Consider the following 18,352-nt stretch of genomic DNA (forward strand, 5'->3'; position numbering starts at 1 on the left):
AAGATTTCCTGGTTGATATGAATTTGGGAGACAACCTTCAGGAGGAATGCAGAATGTGGCCCAAGCTGAACCTTGTCCTTATAGAACACCATGTAAGGAGGTTCTGCTATTAGGTCCTTGAGCTCAGACACTCTCATGGCTGAGGTTATCACTACCAGAAATGCTGCCTTGTACAATAGGAAGAGCAGGGAACAAGTTGCCAGCAGCTTGAAGGGCAGACCCATCAATTTGGAAAGGACCATATTGAGGTCCCAGGTCAGGACCAGCTGTCAGACATGTGGGTATAGCCTATTGAGACCTTTCAGGAAACGGGTGATCATAGGGTTGTCAAAGACCAACTGGCCCTATGCGCCTGGATGGAAGGCCAAAATGACGGCCAAGGGAATCTTTACTGACAACATGGACAGTCTTTGCTGCTTAAGATGGAGAAGGTAGTCCAATATAAGCAGTATGGAAACAAGCAGAGATGGACAGTGTTGCACTGACCAGACTGAAAATCTCTTCCATTTGGCCAGGTAGGTAGCCCTGGTGGAGGATTTCCTACTGCAAAGGAGGACTTGTTTAACTGGGTCCGAGAAGGAGAGCTCCAGTGGGTGCTGGAGATGGCTGTGAGCCTGAGTTATTAAGTTCGGGAAGAACGTCAAGGTGATCTGAGCTTTCATGAACATCTCGAGGAGGGATGTGTACCAATGTTGGCAGGGCCAGGTTGGAGCTATCAGCACCTAAGCTTCTTCCCTCCGTATCTTGAGGAGCACCTTGTGAACAAAAGAGAAGGACGGAAATATGTACAGGAGATGGTTTCCCCATAGGAGGAGGAACACGTCCGCGATAGAGCCTGGGCGGTGATTCAGGAAGGAGCAAAACTGCTGGCACTTCCTGTTGTGTCACATGGCTAAGAGGTCTATTTGAGGAAAGCCCCACCATTGGACGATGTAGTTCGTGACATCCAGGCATAGGAACCACTCATGGCCATGAAATGACCTACTGAGATTGTCCACCAACTCATTCTGTATTCCTGGGAGGTACGATGCTTGCAAGCGTATCAAATGAGCTACACAAAAGTCCCACAGCATGAGGGCTTCCTGGCACAGGGGAGAGAAGCGTGCACCCTCCTGTTTGTTGAGATAGAACATGGCCGTGGGGTTGTCTGTCATAACTGATACACATCTCCATGTTTAGTGAGCTCAGAGTCTGGCATGCCAGGTGCACTGCTCTCAGCTCTCTGACATTGATGTGAACAGTGAGTTCCACCTAAGACCAGAGGCCTTGTATCCTGAGGTCTCCCAGATGTGCTCCACAGACTGATGTGTCTGTCACCAGCAAAAGGGATGGCTGAGGACCAGTGAAGGGGACCCCTGCAGACACTACCTGTGAGTTGAGCCAGCAGGAGAGTCAAAGACCATGTGAGGCAGAGTCATAATCGTATCCAAACTGTCCTGAGCCGGCTGATACACCAAGGCTAGCCACTATTGGAGAGGCCGGAGTCTGAGTCTGGCATGTTGCACCACATAAGTACAAGCGGCCATGTGCCCAAGAAGTTTCAGGCAATTCCTTGCTGTGGTGATGGGAAATTGCCTTAGACTTTGAATGATGTTGCCCAGGGCCTGGAACCTCGCTTCTGGGAGGTGTGCCCTGGCCATGTCGAGTTCAATACCGCCCCTATGAATTTTATCTGCTGAAGAGAGGACAGAGTTGAATTCCCCACATTAAGGAGAAGGCCCAGTTCATTGAATGCCTTTCTTATGAAGTTGACTCGCACCTCCAATTGAGCCCTGGAGCGACCCTTGACAGCCAGTTGTTGAGGTACAGGAATACCTATAGCTATTGTCTGCATGGGAACGTGCCCACAACCGCCATGCATTTGGTAAAAACTCGAGGTCCTGCTGACAGATCGAATGGGAGGACTGTGAACTGGTAGTGGCTGTTGGTCACCACAAACCTGAGATATTTTCTGTGAGATGGTTTGATTGCTATATGAAGGTACGTGCCCTTCAAGTCGAGGGTGGCATACCAGTCCCCTGGCTCCAAGGAAGGAATGATGGAGGCTAAAGGAATTCAAGTTCCTCATGGTCTCTTCATGAACTGGTTGAGCTCCCACAGATCTGTAATGGGCCTGAGCCCACCTTTGGCTTTCACTGTTAGGAAATCCTGGGAATAAAAACTCTTGCCCTTCAGCTCCTGAGGAACCTCTTCCACTGCCCCCTCAGAGAGGAGTGATTGCATGTCCTGTATAAGGAGTTGTTCATGATAAGGATCCCTGAAGAGGGATGGGGAAGGGTGGAAGGGCAGAGAATTAGAGGGAGTACTCCCTCTCTATCAGGCAGAGCACACAGCGGTCCAGTGTAATATGGGCCCACACAGGGTAGAAAGAGGATAGTTGGGACAAAAAGGTAAGGCAGGGTGGATCCAGTCTTTGTACTGGTGAGCCATCCTCATGCACACCTTCAAAAAGCCAGATTTTGGCCTTAAATGGGTTTAGACTGGCCAGAGGAGGGATGAGGTCTCTTTCTCAAGTTCCCATTCCTCCTTCAAGATCCCTCCTGCCTATGCTGAGGCCGATAAATTCCTCAGTGGAGGCTGAAGTCTAAAATGCCTCTGTTGGTTGGCAGAGGTATGGAAGCCAAGGGATCTCAGGAGGGACCTAGAGTCCTTGAGGCTGTGTAAGTGAGAGTCAGTCTTCTCCAAGAATAAAGTCTGGTCCTCGAAGGCAAGGTCCTAGACTGTCTGCTGGACTTTCTATGGAAGGCCAATATGTCGGGGATGGTGCGCAATCTCTCTGGCCTTGGAGGGGAGGTTGGTGTTGTAAGGCCCAAGAGGTCCACTGCAGCCTCAAATGCCTCTAGAGTGGATAGGAGCTGCAAGTTGTCCTAGTGGTGGGCCGGCGAGCGATGAAGTTTGTGACTTGACTGGACCCTCCCTGAGGAAGAAGTCAGTGCAACCCCAATCAAGTGGGCACTGGATGGTGGCTTACTGACTGCCTGGTCCTGAGACCTGGTCAGACAGCGCCCTCTGTGAGCCTTCTTTTTCTCGTGGGCACCGGAGACTGAGATCAGTGCCTCACAGAAGTCTGGGTCACAGAAGTGGCAGTGCTGAGGGTCTCTAGATGAGTCCTTCCTAGGCACTGGCTCACGTATCGACGGTGCCGGAGTACTGCACACCAAGAAACCGGCGCTTGAGGCTAGCTCCACTGTGCTGGGCTCTGACTGAGGTCGAAGTGCTGCCTCCATGAGCAGAACTTGGAGGTGCTGTTCTCTGTCTTTCAGGGTCCTGGGGCAAAACTGTCTACAGATCTTACAGTGCTCATGAAGGTGACCCTCCCTGAGACACTTCAAGGACGAAATGTGCGGGTCATTTCTAGGGATAGACCTCCCACAGTCTGAACATGCCTTGTAGCCCAGGGACCAAAGCATACCCCGGTGCCAGGGGCATGTTGTATGGCCCCCACATAAAACTTACAAAACTATCTACACTAACTATAAGAGTACTATACTACTATATACAAGGAACTAGGTACACAAAAATCAGGACACTGAAGCACGCACTTGCCAAGGCAAGAGCGATGGGGTGTTCCAGCTAGCCATCACTGTCAATAAGAAGGAACTGAGGGGGTGGTGGGTCAGTGGGACCCTCTATTGAAGGTGCCACTCTAGAGGGCGCCCAGACCGACCCAACGGATACTACTGGGGGAAAGTCTTCTGGCTGCCATGCACATATGCATATGCACACACCCTGACTGGAACGGAACAAGCACTCGAAGAAGGAAGTAATTTGTTTGATAGGATTCTGGGGGAAGATAATTAGTAATAATAATCCCCACTTCCTACATAGCTCTTTTTTATCAGTTGATCTGAAAGTGCTTCACAACCTTCAGTGTATTTACCTCAACGCCCATGTGAGGTATGATTAGGCTCATTTTTACAGCTAGGTAACAGACATATAGGAGCTAAGTGACCTGCCCAAACTCACACAAAGTCTGTGGAGGCACAGGGAATTGAACCCAAGTCTGAGGTTTGTGCCCTAACCATTGGATCAGCCTTCCTGGTATGATTTAGGGAATAAGTTTTTCTGCCCTCTCTTTTTTTTTTTATTGTCTGCTTAAGTAAACAGAGACAAGGTGGGTGAGGTAATATCTTTTACTGGACCAACTTCAGCTGGTGGAAGACACACACATTTGTGCATCAAAAAGTTCTTCTTCAGGTCTGGAAGAAGTAACCAGAGTGTCAGAGGTAGGGCAGATTGTTAAGTGTAAAAAGGTTAACACATGTTGCAGGAAAGCACTTAAAATGACTTAGGCAATTAACACCTCTGGAGTCATAGAACAATAGAACTATAGGATTAGTACATTACATATTGTGTTAATGAGCCATTAAACCAGTGTCTCTGTTGAGCCCACGATTTTTAGTGTATTTCTCAAATGCTGGAACCAACACAGCTACAATACTGCAAACTACTAGGTTAAGTATTATCTCCATTATACTATTGAAGGCTGCTGGCAGGGAGCATTAATTTATTTGCATTTTTTCTGCTAGGTGATTATTGTAAGTTTAATTATTGTCAGGCAGCTTAGAGTTTTGCATGGTCTTTTTTTTAATGTCAAATCTAAAGAAATAAAATAAATTCATAAATAAATGGTATAGTAAAACCATAAGCTTTAGCTAAAGCATCACTTCAAAATATTTCCTCAGTGAGCTTAAAACCTCAAAGGGAGAAAAAAAGCAAGTATAGAAGAATATAAAATTTGTTCCCATAAAATGTGTTGCAGAGACAAATTTGAACTGCTGCTGATGCAAAACTGTAGGCCTTTAATCTTAATGTTTATAATGGGAACTTGATAAAAATAAGTTCTAAATGTGAACATTTTAATATCTAGTAAAATTATTAATGCAGCACTCTGAAAGTTACACATTAACTACAAAGCTCTACTGAATGAGATAACTGTGGAGAATGAAAGAGAGAAACATATTCTGCTATGTAATGCTTGGAAAGTCATTACTTCATGTAAAAAAAATGTGCCACATCAAGAAGGCAGTGAACCAAGTTCTACCAAAAGTTTGTCTACAGGGAATTCAGTGGTTATCAGCTTGTTTGTAATTGATTTGATGGGATTTTGATTTCAATTTCACAATATTTAATGAAATACTGAGGCTGCAATTATTGCCATAGTGTGGTATGAACAAACAATTCAGAGACGGAGAGATGAAGAGTATATTGCTTTGAAGGTAGCCCAATTAAAATATTCCCCCATAGAAGAATGAAGAAAACCTGCTGAGCATGAAGGAGAGGGTAATTAAACCATTAAGAACATTAAGTCAAAGGAAAATATGGGCTGGAGGAAATTAATTAGTAAAAATCACATATTACCAAGGCATTGTGAGATGGCCCTGATGTCCAACGTCATTGATGCAAGGGATGGGATGTGTCAAGGAGAAGTACAATCATAAGGACTCTGCAAGAAAGGGTGGATCCCCTCTAAGGGGAGCTTCAGTGAATCTGTCCCAACATCTCCAGCACTCACTGAAAAAAAAATAGTGACTAGTGTCAGGGGTGCCGAAATGGGGGGGGGGGTCAGAGGGCCATGTCCCCACCACTTTTTACTGGCTGTAGGAGTGAGCAATGGGAGGGGGTGGGCGAAGAGGAGCGAGCGGTGGGTGGAGTCTTGGGGGGGAAAGAGGTGGCACAGGAGCAGGGCCTCAGGGAGGAGGTGGCGTGGGGTCCCTCAGGGAAGAGGGGACGTGGGGGTGAGGCCTAGGGGGAAGGAGCAGTGTGCAGGGCCGGGCCACATTTTGGGCACCGATGGCCCCCTCACACTTTCAGGGAACTTTCGTTGCCCCTGACTAATGTAAAATGAATACAGTTAGGTGTAAATTATCCCAGCCCCTAGCAGGAGTGCACAAGATGGGGCAGAGAGCACAGAAAGCCCTATCCTTCTCTGTCACTGTAGCACAGAAAGCAGCTATAATTTGGTAACTAGGGCTCTCTGAACACAATCTGTGTGATTAACAGTGCTTGCTGCCAAAGATGAGATGTGTCTAAGTGCGTTAAGTCATTGGATTGGCTCTACCTCCTCCCTAAAGCACACCAGGGTACAAGGCTATGTCATAGGCAGAGCATGCTACATTGGCAGAACATGTGTAGCAAGAGTCTCTTGTGAACACTTTTCTAGACACATTATGCCTACTCCTGGCCTCTTCAGACAAAACACCTCCAGTTTCTTCCACTCAGGCACTTGTTCCACTACTGCTGTATAATTTCTATGAAACAGAATGATATCTTAGCTTTCATGCAGAAAACCCAGTGTCACTACAATAATGTTACCATATGGAAAGAATATTAAACTATATACTGCAAGGTGAACCCATGAAGGAAATCTTTGTTCAAGGGCTGATACTGATATTGTTTATTTCAACATAAAGAGATGACTGAGAAAGTAAAAAGTTTTACTGTAGTTTTCTTCTGTAATATAACACCCACCATTCTCATCTCCATCCCCCAAATTATGTAATATTCACAGAGCAGAAAGAGAAATTCTGGTGACACAGGAAAACTGTTGACAAATATGGATTGTTTAACAGCAGTCACTAAAGCATCTACAGTACTTTATATTATTGAAAACAAAGGAATTAGACAAAAAGAGTGGATATCAGTGAATATCTGTACATCTACATGTTTATAACAGAGCAACTGTTGTAAATGTAACAAAGACAGACTGACTGGTGAGACAGAGTACCAAATATAAAGGGAGCTGATGTGAAGAGAACCTAAGCATGAGGGCCTTGGGTAAATATTTCTTCAGATCTCAGGAATTAAGTTCATGCCTGTGACGTTATACAGATTCACAGGTATACTGGTAATAAAGGCCCCTCTAGAAGAGGAGACACCTATGGATATTGAGGGAGATGATTGGAGAACCCTCTCTTCCCCATATTCTCTAAAGAAGTCATTAAGAAAGCAAGAAAGTGAAGAAAAATCTTTATTCTGTCATGTGAAAAATCATATCTCTTCTCTGGGTCTCTCTGTGTATCAAATAATTCAAGGTAATGTCCATCCTCACCTTCAGAAATCTGCACACTGCCACTTTTGCTTATGCTCCTCCACTTCATCTACTGCCCTCCTCATTCCTTTATCTTTCTCCTAAAATTATCAGCTAATTGCTTCTTTTTTCTTCTCCTAACATGCTGACCAACAAACTTGGAACAGCCTCCTTGTGTAACAAGTACACTCCATCTCCTCCTTCAAATTCTTCTTCAAAATCCACTTACTTTGTGAAGTCATTCAGACATTTACCTCCCTCCATCTGTCTTGAGTGAGCTCTTCGGTGCAGGGACCTTGCCTTATTCACATGCATGCATGTCACAGACTTAAAGTGCAGATGAATAATAACTAGTATTAATATTGGGGACAAGTTTGTGAACTAAAACAAGTGGAAATAGGTTAATTAGGCTTTAGAGTTATTTCGACCAGTGAGACAAAAGAGGGGACAAAATGGAAGCGTTAACACCGCTCTGTGCCATTGTCCCAAGTTGTCTGCAGACTCAGGAAGACAACACCGACCTTTTTTTTATCAGTTCACGGCTGGAAGATTATCTTTCAGACCATCCATTAAGGCTAGAAAGCTTTCCTCTCGCCCTCTTAAAGAAAGCAGATATTCTGAATCTGCCACGCAGGCCGCAAAAATAAATTAAGTCACCAAGATGTCTGACAGCCTGTTCTTGAGTCATTTAATGTTAGTATGATTTCAAGGGTAAAAAATTCAGTGTAGTCTGTTTATTCATTTTTCTATCCCCTCCTTAGGACTAAAGGTATTTTACCCCAGAACCTGTTTGTAGTTATAAAACTATGAACAAGTTTTAAGGAAAAGAAAAAGAAACTATACTTAAAAACTGAGAAATCTCACACACACATGAAAACTACAAATAATCATCATCTCACAAAAATGCAAACTTAGTCTTAACACTATTTTCATTAATACAGCACCAGAGAAAAAAATTCATTCTTCCAACATGTACACTTGCCTCAGGTTAACCTAGTTCATCTATCCTTTACCCTTCTCAAAGATCCTCCTTCTAGATTTTAGGTTTAGGTGAATATGCATCCCCTTTTTTTAAGTCTCTGTGGGACCGAGGAACACTACAACAGCATGCTCCATTATAAGAAGGTCTTTTTCAGTCCCATGTCCTGAAACCAGTTTCACCAGATGACTTATTGTCATTAATATCATCAGTTGTTTCTATGGCACCTAAATGTGCCTGTTGCTTTCCAAACCAGCTGAGGGGTGAATACTTGACCCTGTTGAAGTCCATGGGAATTTTGCCACTGACTCTTATAGGGCTAGGATAGATCCTTTATTTTAATCTTTTGTAGAAAACAAAGGTTGGTGACAAAACCTGATATGTGGACTAAAGGGAAGGGGAAATGAGAGCGACAACAAAAAAGATTGTGTAGCAGTTTAAGCGCCAAATCATGACCCAGTTTGCACAGTGACACAAGAAGTCCCCTTACTCCTTTGTGCAGTGTTGCCAACTCTGATGATTGTCATGAGTCTCATGATAATTATTGTTTTCCTTAAAGCCCCAGCTCCTGGAGTCAAGTGGATAGGTAATGATTTCAACCTTCATTCTCAAAGAAAAAGTAAGTTTCTAGCCCTCATTGTTATGGTGAAAACTTCAAAATATGACACCAGTGCATACTATAGGCTCAAAAAAAAAAAAGACGACAAACACCAAATCTAATATTTTTATATAATCTTATGATTTAAGGCCAATCTCATGATTTTTGGTGACTATCGGATGTGGTACAATGATGAAGCATAAAATGTGGAACTTGTTGGTAAGCAGAGGCGTTATACACACAGAAAATCATCATGTAGTCTTTCCTGTCATGTTGTCCATTACAAGATTAGCTGTAAGTATTTATCTGTTGCTGGATCACCTTCTGATCTCAAAGTTGTCATGTTTCTCTTCTTGATTTCATGCCCTTTAAGTCTGATTAATGCTACTAACTTGCTTTTTCTGTACATTATCAACTTGCCTTAGAGGTTCACTGAAAGACTTATCCATCTTAATCATGAGGATTGCATGTCACTCCCTGCCAGCAACCGGCATAGACACCCAAGCTAATGAATCATCTGCCGTATTTTATATTGGTAACTACTGTGTAAAACAACTCTGAGGATAGCAGTAGAAGACTTCACTTACTAAGAAAAACCGTATGTTATCTGCAGTTTCACAGTGTAATGGCATCTCCTAAACAGATGAGGAAGACGAAGCCTTGTTTTCTGTAGCACCTCTGTCCTTTTATTTGTGTATTTATGTAACAGTGACAAAGTAAGGTATTTTTTGATCTTTACTGATCTGGTCAAAAGGAGGATGATATCTTGTATGTTGAAGCACACACACACCCCATGTGTTTAGCCATTAGCATCTCACTCCTGTATCTGCTCCAGTCAACCAGTGATATTTACATAGAAGTGCAGGTTTGTAAAATACTGTGCATAATTCCTGATTACAAAGGATTCTTGCAGACTTACACCAATTGTTAGTAGTGCTCCATGACTTACAAAGAAGTTAACTATGCTACATGGTGAGTTTGTGTATGCACAGTTCTCTTGACATGCTATTGAATGAATTATGGACATTGACAGTGTCTCTTGTGTGTAAGACATATGAATATGAAAAAAGAAAATATGAACTGTCTGAAAACATAAAAAACTACACATAGTGGCTGTGTGTATACATGTATGAATAAATACACGCATGTTCCACACAGATACAACATAAAGGCACTGGTCACATGTTACTGTTTAGCATACATTTTTATATTGCACTAGAACCTCCTGGCCTCAGTAGACACTAAGGCCCTATTGTGTTAGGCCCAGTGTTATCAAGTCTTGTAATTTTATTGCAAGTGATGGGATTTCATAGACTCATAGTCTGTAAGGCCAGAAATGATCATGATCACCTAGTCTGATCTTCTGCACATCCCAGGCCACAGAAGCTCACCTACCCACTTCTGTAATAGACCCCTAATTTCTGGCTGAGTAATGTCCTCAAATCATGATTTAAAGTCTTCAAGTTACAGAGAATCTACCTTTTCCTGTAGTTCGAATCAGTAAGTGACCCATGCCCTATGCTGCACAAGATGACTAAAAACCCCCAGGGTCTCTGGCAATCTGACATGGGGGGAAATTCCTTCTTGTTCTCAAATGTGGTGATCAGTTAGACTCTGAACCTGTGGGTGAGACCCATCAGCCAGACACATGGGAAAGAATTGTCTGTAATAACTCAGAGCTCTTCCCTTCTAATGTCTCATCTCCAGTGGCCATAGCTATTTGCTGATACCAGTTGCAGATGGGCTGTATTCCAGGGAAGGCAACCTCTTCATATCATCTCCTCCATAAACCGATCAAGTTAAGTCTTGAAACTAGTTAGATTTTTGCCCCCACTATATCCCTTGCAGGGCTGTTCCAGAACTTTACTCCTCTGATGATTAGATACTTTCATCTAATTTCATGACTAAAGTAGTTGTTGGCCAGTTTATAACTATTTATTCTTGTGCAAATGTTGGCACTTATCTTAACTAACTCCTCTCCAACCCCGGTGTTTATCCCTCATATAGAGAGAGCAATCATATCTCCCCTCAATCTTCATTTTGTTAGTCTAAACAAGCCAAGCTCCTCAAGTCTCCTCTCGTAAGGTAGGTTTTCCATTCCTCTGATGATCTAGTAGCCCTTCTCTGCACCTGCTCCAGTCTGAACTCATCTTTCTTAAGCTGGAGACTAGAATTGTACACCATATTCCAGATGAGGTCTCAGTGTCTTGTATGACGGTAATAACACTTCCCTCTACTGGAAATACCTTGATTGATGCATCCTTCAATTACATTAACCTTTTCCACAGGCTTATCACGTTAGCGGCTCATAGTCATCTTATAATCAACCAGTACACCTAGGTATTTCCTGTCCTATCATTTTCAACCAGGAAGTCCCCAGCTTATAGCAAAAAAATTTTGTTCTTTGTCCCTAAGTACATGATTGTGCACTTTGCACTATCAAATTTGATCCTTTTTTGTATTACTCCAGTTCTCAAGGTCCTCCGGATCATCATGTGTGATATTCTGGATCTCTTCCATATTGGCAATACCTCCCAACTTTGTGTAATCCACAAATTGTAGTAGAAAACTCCTACTTTTTATGCCAAGGTCATTAATTGAAAATGTTAATTGAGATTGGTCCCAAGACTGATTACTGAGGAATTCCACTAGTAACCTCTCTCCAGCCTGACAGTTCACCTTTTACTATGACCCATTATAATCTCTCCTTTAACCAGTTCCCAACTTTTGATTTTCATATTAATCTCCATTTTCTCCAATTTAACTTTCCCATATGTAACCCTATCAAATGCTTTGCTGAAATCCAGGTAGATTAGGTCTACTGAACATCCTTTGTCTAGAAAATTGGTTATCTTCTCAAAGAAAGATCAGGTTGGTCTGGCATGACATATCTTTAGTAAAACAAGGAATTATGGATACTTACTGATATTATGCTTTAAAGTCTGTGGCTAAACAAGGAAAGAGGGTTTCTTTCCCCCCCCCCACACCCTCCGACTGGAAGGAAGGCAGAACTTTCCCTGTCCCAGCACCAGGGAACCAAGACAATGGAAGCTCCATTTATGTACAAGTCAACAGGGAGAAGAGAAATCAACAAGAAGAGACAAACAGCAGGGGAGAAAGATTTTATCTTGATGCCCTGCAAAATAATACATTTCAAAGGTTTACTGGACTGTGAAAAGAAGGGGAGAAAACTCCTTAATTGCCCATCACTTAGGGAGCACTTAGGGAGCAGACACGCAGTTTAGCAGTGGCAAAGCTCTCCCCCTTGCTGAGGCAAAGGGGTAACAGTGGCTGACAGTTCTGGGTGTCTTGAGCCGATCATCGCAACAAAGTGGGCAAATGGTGATAGGAAACTGAAGCACAGAGAGGTGAAATAACTTTCCCAAGATCATGTGGCAAGTCAGTGAGAGAGCTGAGAACAGATCCCACGTCCCCTGACTCACAGTCCAGTGCCCTATCCAGTGGGACACACTGTCTTAATTCATACAATTAATGTCCATGTTCCCGTGGAACTAAAATCTTGGAATTGCGAGCACTTATCCTCTGTGGGAGGCCAAAACAAAAGTCCGAACTTATAATTTTGCCTGTCCATCAACCATTTCCAGGAGGTCATGTTTTAACCAAATTTATTCTACTCAAGTGTCTTTAAATGTGTATTGATCGTGATTCAGCTCCACATAAATCAATAAGAGTATTTCAAGTGACATAAAAAAGTTTTTAACAAGGCCTATTAAGGGGTAGGGGATTTCCAGTATGAGGCGCTGAAGGAGCTATTTTATCAAATTTCAGCAAAGAAAATGTCTAAAGCAGATTAGCATGCCACAATCACCAACACTGACAGCTGCCTTTTTCTTAAGGGCAGACACCATTCAATTAGTGTTGCTTTTATATAAACACAACTATGTACTGTAGTATTTTCACTTATGCAACAATACACAGCTGAAAATAACTTGGCAATAGATAAAAGATCTTATTTGTCATTGCTAGTCTTTGTCAACTTTGATTTACCCTAGAGCTGATGAATAGTGGGAAAAATTATTCCTGAACATATTAGCAAACTACAAATAGCAGTTCAGTCCAACTGTGTTCAAATTCTTTTTTGCTCTCTTGTGCATGACCATTTGTGTAACTCGTCTTTATTTGTGCCTAGTTTAGCTATGAGATTTTATGTATGAAAATACTTGTTCTAACACGTGTATTCATATACAAAGTATATCCATGGTCACATGGTACCCATGAGGCAGATGGCTGCCTAGCCCTGGACCCCCTCACTCCTCACATATCAATTTGTTTCTAATAATTACTTTCCTAGCAAATTGGTGATAAGTTTGTCATAAACACTTAAATTAATTAACTGGATAAACTTCAAAGTTTTGAATATGGATTGCCATGAAAAAGTGAGACTCAACAAGAGACCAGACCGCAATGCCATAGCAGAATCTTGCCTGGGATATCGTGGCACTGAAAGAATTCATCACAGACCAGCTGGATTCCATCTCAAAAGATATTCATGGCCTCTCTAAAGATTGATGTGATATAAAATTCTGAATGGCTCACTCAGAAAACTAACTACAAAAGACTGACACTGGAACCAGGGAAATCAAAGAAGAAACAACCTTCTTAAAGCTTAGGCTAGACAAACTGGAAGAAAAACAGGATGACTTAGAAAACAGATATTACAGTAACAACCTTCATCTCTTGGGCAGTGATGCGGGTATAGATGGGAAGGGTATTATCAGCTTTCTTCAGAAGCTTCTCTGACGTACATAATTGAACCCACAGCTCTCCCATTAGATATTGATAGGGCTTATGCAATGCCTGGTATTAGAAGGCAGGAGTCTGGCAAGCCCTGACCCATCATCTTCAAGCTGCTGAAGTTCAGTGATAAAGTAGTATTAATGAATGCTGCCAGAAAAACTGAAACTCTGATGTACAAAGGCCACAAAGGCCTGACTTCTCAGCTGAGCTTAACAAAAAGAGGGCTGCATTCAATGGGCATAAAGCAAATCCTGAATGGACCAACATCAGATACAAAATCAAGTACCTATCCACCTTCACTATGGATTTAGCAGGCTCCACAAGACTTCGCAAAACCCCCTCTGAAGCTTGGGAGCTACTTCAAAGACAGAGGTCAGATTTGACCAAAATTAGAAGAAGGGTTTTACCATACAAAGCATACCCCAACAAGCTTAAATATCAGTTTGTTTTCCTGTGTATCCTTGTAGATACGGTAACTCATTTATGCAATCTTCCAGCTCTTAGCAGATAACCAGCTAGATTGAACTTTTCTGTTGATCTCCTTTGGAACTGATCAATAATAACAGTGCAGCAATACATACAGCAATATGTAGAGCAGAACTAGTGTTAAACGGTTATCTCTAATGGATCATATTATGGTGACCACAACCCATGGAACAGTCAATACTCCTGACATGTAAAGGAGATTATAACCTAAACCTTAAATAGGACTGGATATTCAATTTGTGCAGGGCATTTGACATACTATGAATATGATTATATATATCTGTAATTGTGTTATTATTTAGATTTTTTACTAATTTATACTTGATTTATTAATTCAAGTGTAAGTTTACATGTGATGAGTCTGTATGCATAGATTAAATCTTCTATAAGTAGGAATATATTATACAAATTCTAGAATATCCAATGGTATGTACAGGGTAATATTTGACTTAAAATATATTTGTGTTTAGAGATGTTTAGAGTATTATTAGATAATTTAAGGGCAGGGAGGACTAGATAGAGGTGAAGCCATCAGGGATCTGACTGTGCTCACACTGGCTTGTTTTAAGTCTTAATTTTTTTGTTTGTTTTTGCTTACAAAATATACTTTTGAAGACACATGACATTTAACTATAGATCTTTTTTGTATAACTGACACTGAGGCTCAACTGAAGCCATAAATATATTCTCAGCTAACCACTATCCAATATATATAAATACAGACTATATCCTAGAGATTTGGTTTTACAATACCAATGGGGAAATATGTATTTTTAGGTTAAGGTGATATATTGTAATATATCTTTTAAAACTTTGCTGTGAATTTTCTTAGAGTGTGCTCCTGGAATGTGAGGGATATGTGCCAAAAGATTTAAAAACCTGAGTCACCTCAGATCAGAGACATGCCATGTAGCTTTATTGCAAGAAACTCATTTAGCAGAAATAGATGACAATAGAATCAAAGTGATGCAAGTTAAGTGTTGAGTATCATTCATCACTGAATTCTAAGAGCAGGTTGTACAATCTTGGTCTAATCCTGAAGATACATTCTTGAGGGTGATTCAGTTCATTTGCAGAAGTAATTACAATCCAAGTAGATGTAGTTCTGAATTTTTCAGAGACATCACAAACAAACATTCTTTTTAATAGAAAAGACATTCCTGTAATACTGGGATGCGATTGGAATACTACACTAGACAGACATCTTGACAAATCTAATTACTGGAGACCCAGCTCTCAATGCACAATAGGCCAACCCTCGTTATTAATTAATTAACTTGATTTAAAAAAGACATATGGAAACTGAGACACCCCAAGGAGCCTGAGAATACATATTTCACTACATCTTACTCCAGAATTGACTTTTTCCTTGTGTCTCTGGAACTGATTCCAGCATGCCTAGAAGCATCTATTGTTATTACATTAGTTTCAGATGATGCTCCAGTTATGCTTACCATCAATACTGGTTAGACATCATTAAAATTTTCTAGGTGGAAACTGAACACTCTGCTACTAAAAGATGCAAAATTTTGTTCCATAGTTGATTCAGTCTAACTTCATGCCAGAAATATTCAGTTACCTCAGCTACCATCTTTTGAGAAGCTCTGAAAGCTATTGTAAGGGGTGACTGCCTAAAGTATCCTCCCAAAAGAACAGATAAATACTCAAGTTACTAGACTCTCTGAACAAGGAAATAGATGAGTTGCAGATGATCCACAAGACTGACCCAAATAATGAAAGCCTCCTATGTTCTCTAATCAATGCCAAGTATAAATATAATGAATGCTTATCCAATCAAGTTTAAATTGCACTCAACAGGGTAAAACAAAGATATTATGAATATGGCGATAAAACAGATCAACTACTTGCCAGAAGATTTAAGAGGGAACTAGCCAACAACATTTCTTCTTCATTACAAGATAAGAGTGCCATCCTTGAACCAATAGCTATAAACGATCAATGTAAGCAGTTCTATCAAGCTTTATATAAATCAGACAACCAATTTGACTGATAAATTTGATCATTTAGTTGAAGACTTACCTTTTAATATCCTAACTTCAGAACCACTGTAGTTTATAGACAAAGCTACCACAACACAAGTCAAACAGGATATACAAATATAAATTCTGACAAGGCCCCTGGGATGGATGGCTTTCTTCAGATTTCCACAACACATTTTGTAATCAGCTATCTTCTATTCTTTCAAAGGTCTTCACTGACATTTCAAAAAGGAATCATGTTTCATGATGTGAGAACTGCTTTAATTACTTTAATATTAAAGAACTAAGATGGTTGCAACTGAGGTGATTTCCGCCCCATATCGAACACAGACTGCAAAATAATGGAAAAAAGTTGTAGTGACAACTGAACATCATCCTGTCAGTTATACACACAGGTTGGTTTCATTAAGTAACATTGGCTGCTGATAATGAGAAAAATTACTTACTTCATCAGGCAAGCTCAGAGGTCAGATGTTCCATCCATATCTCTAGATGCAGATAAATCTTTTGATAGTGTTAAATGGCCTTCTCTAATTGCTGCCCTAAAAAAAAAAAAACACAGATTTGAACTAATATTCCTGAACTGCATCAGTGTATTATACAACTTTCCCTTGCTTCACTATCAACTAATAGACTTAATTCTCCAACGTTTCAACTAGAAAGAGGGACAGACAGGGCTGTCCGCTTTTGCCCCTCCTTTTTTAATGCATCTCTTAAACCAGTGGCAATGTAAACACATCAGCACTCAGCCATTGAAGGTGTAACTATATACAGGAAAGTATACAAAAATCAGTTTGTATGTTGATGACATTTCTGTGCTATTGAAGAATCCATCCTCATCAATCCCCTCAGTACTGAATGTACTTGATATTTTTAAGATCTCTGGTTTTTGCATTAATTGGAATAAATCACAAGTAATAAATATAACCAAAAGATTAATCCTTATGAATTTCAGCATTTTTTGTTTCAAATATGCAAGGAAATAACTTATTTAGGTGTTAAAATTTGTCCTGATCTTCCCATAATTGTTTCTATAAATATGGAGTATATATTAAAAGAAATTTCCAGAGATGTAGTGTCTCCTCCCTCTGTCCTTACTGGGGAGAACATAAAAAGCCAAAATGAGTATCTGTCCAAGAATGACTTAAATCATTAACCTATTGCCTTTCTAGGTCTCACCTTTGCTCTTTGCTTGAATTAATAGGTTTTTCATGCAATTTCTATGGGATAACAGCCTTGCTTGTCACATTAAAATATCCTGGGCAACTAGAAGGAGTTGCCAGATATGTATCTATATTATCTAGCATTCCAAATGTGTCGTCCTGTAAGGTGATGCCACCACTGTAGCTCTGTATTCACACTGGCCTGGTTTGAGATCGAAAAAAGCTTAGCTATGTTATTTAGTTCCCTCTCTTCTTTTATATACCTTAAAAGGTTACCTATATCCTAGAGGAAAATTCCAACCTTTGCATCTACCTGGGGCATCCTACAACACGTTAAGATGATTACATCTGATCTTACTAATTCTTTTCTTGTACCACTATGGGATTACCCATGCCTCAGGATCAAGGCCAACCCCTCCTTTAAGACAATTTGCATAGAAAAAAGGATTAACAAAAATTAAAGATATTATTCAGGATTATAGACTGGCCTTATGCGTATAACAAATATCTGCTACCACTGTCTGAGTTCCTTCTTTCAGTGGCTAAGCTCAAGGATTCATGCAAAGTTCGGAGACAAGTCATTTATTTCAACTCTCTCACTTCTAGAACAACGTATTAAGAAATATGGAAACAAAAGTCACTTGTAGGAATTACTTATAGGTGGCTTAATGCTTTGTATTATCCTCCCATTCTCAGTCTCAAAGAAAAATGGGGAAAAGAAAAGAACTTAGCCTTACTATCACAACAGAAACCTTGGAGGATATCTGGCTTAAATGTGAAAGATACATCAAGTTCTTTATCTTTGCAATTCTTCCAAAACAAGATATTATTCCAGAGTTTAGTATTACCTGTGTGTTTAAGGCTAGATTGGCAACACACAGAGAATGTTTGAGATGCAAACAACCACGTCAACCTTTCACACATCCTCTATACCATCACAAATGCATGTGTGTTGGAACACCATATCCAGTGCTCTCAAAAACTTTAAGAGTTGCTGTCTTTCCTGCTCCATGCTTGTATATGTTAAGGGTGCTGTTGGTATTAGCAGTCAACATTAATATATGGACAGTAGTAACTAATTCTAGTGGCCAAAAGAGTTATTTCTGAGAAAATTTAAATCTGTAATTCCTTCCTTATACATAGACTGGCTTAGTGAGCTCTTTATTACTTCATTAATGGAAAAAATGACTGTGTTCAAGAGAAACACTTGGAAAAATATGAGGCTGTCTGGTCACACACAAAACTAGTGCATACTTTTGCAATTTAGTATATGAGAGTCTCCACTACTCATAAGTTATGTGCTTGCTATTTATGTATTTAGTCACTTTAATAATTGAT

Source organism: Chelonoidis abingdonii, chromosome 2 (genome assembly GCF_003597395.2).
Source record: "Chelonoidis abingdonii isolate Lonesome George chromosome 2, CheloAbing_2.0, whole genome shotgun sequence".
Classification (NCBI taxonomy): domain Eukaryota; kingdom Metazoa; phylum Chordata; order Testudines; family Testudinidae; genus Chelonoidis; species Chelonoidis abingdonii.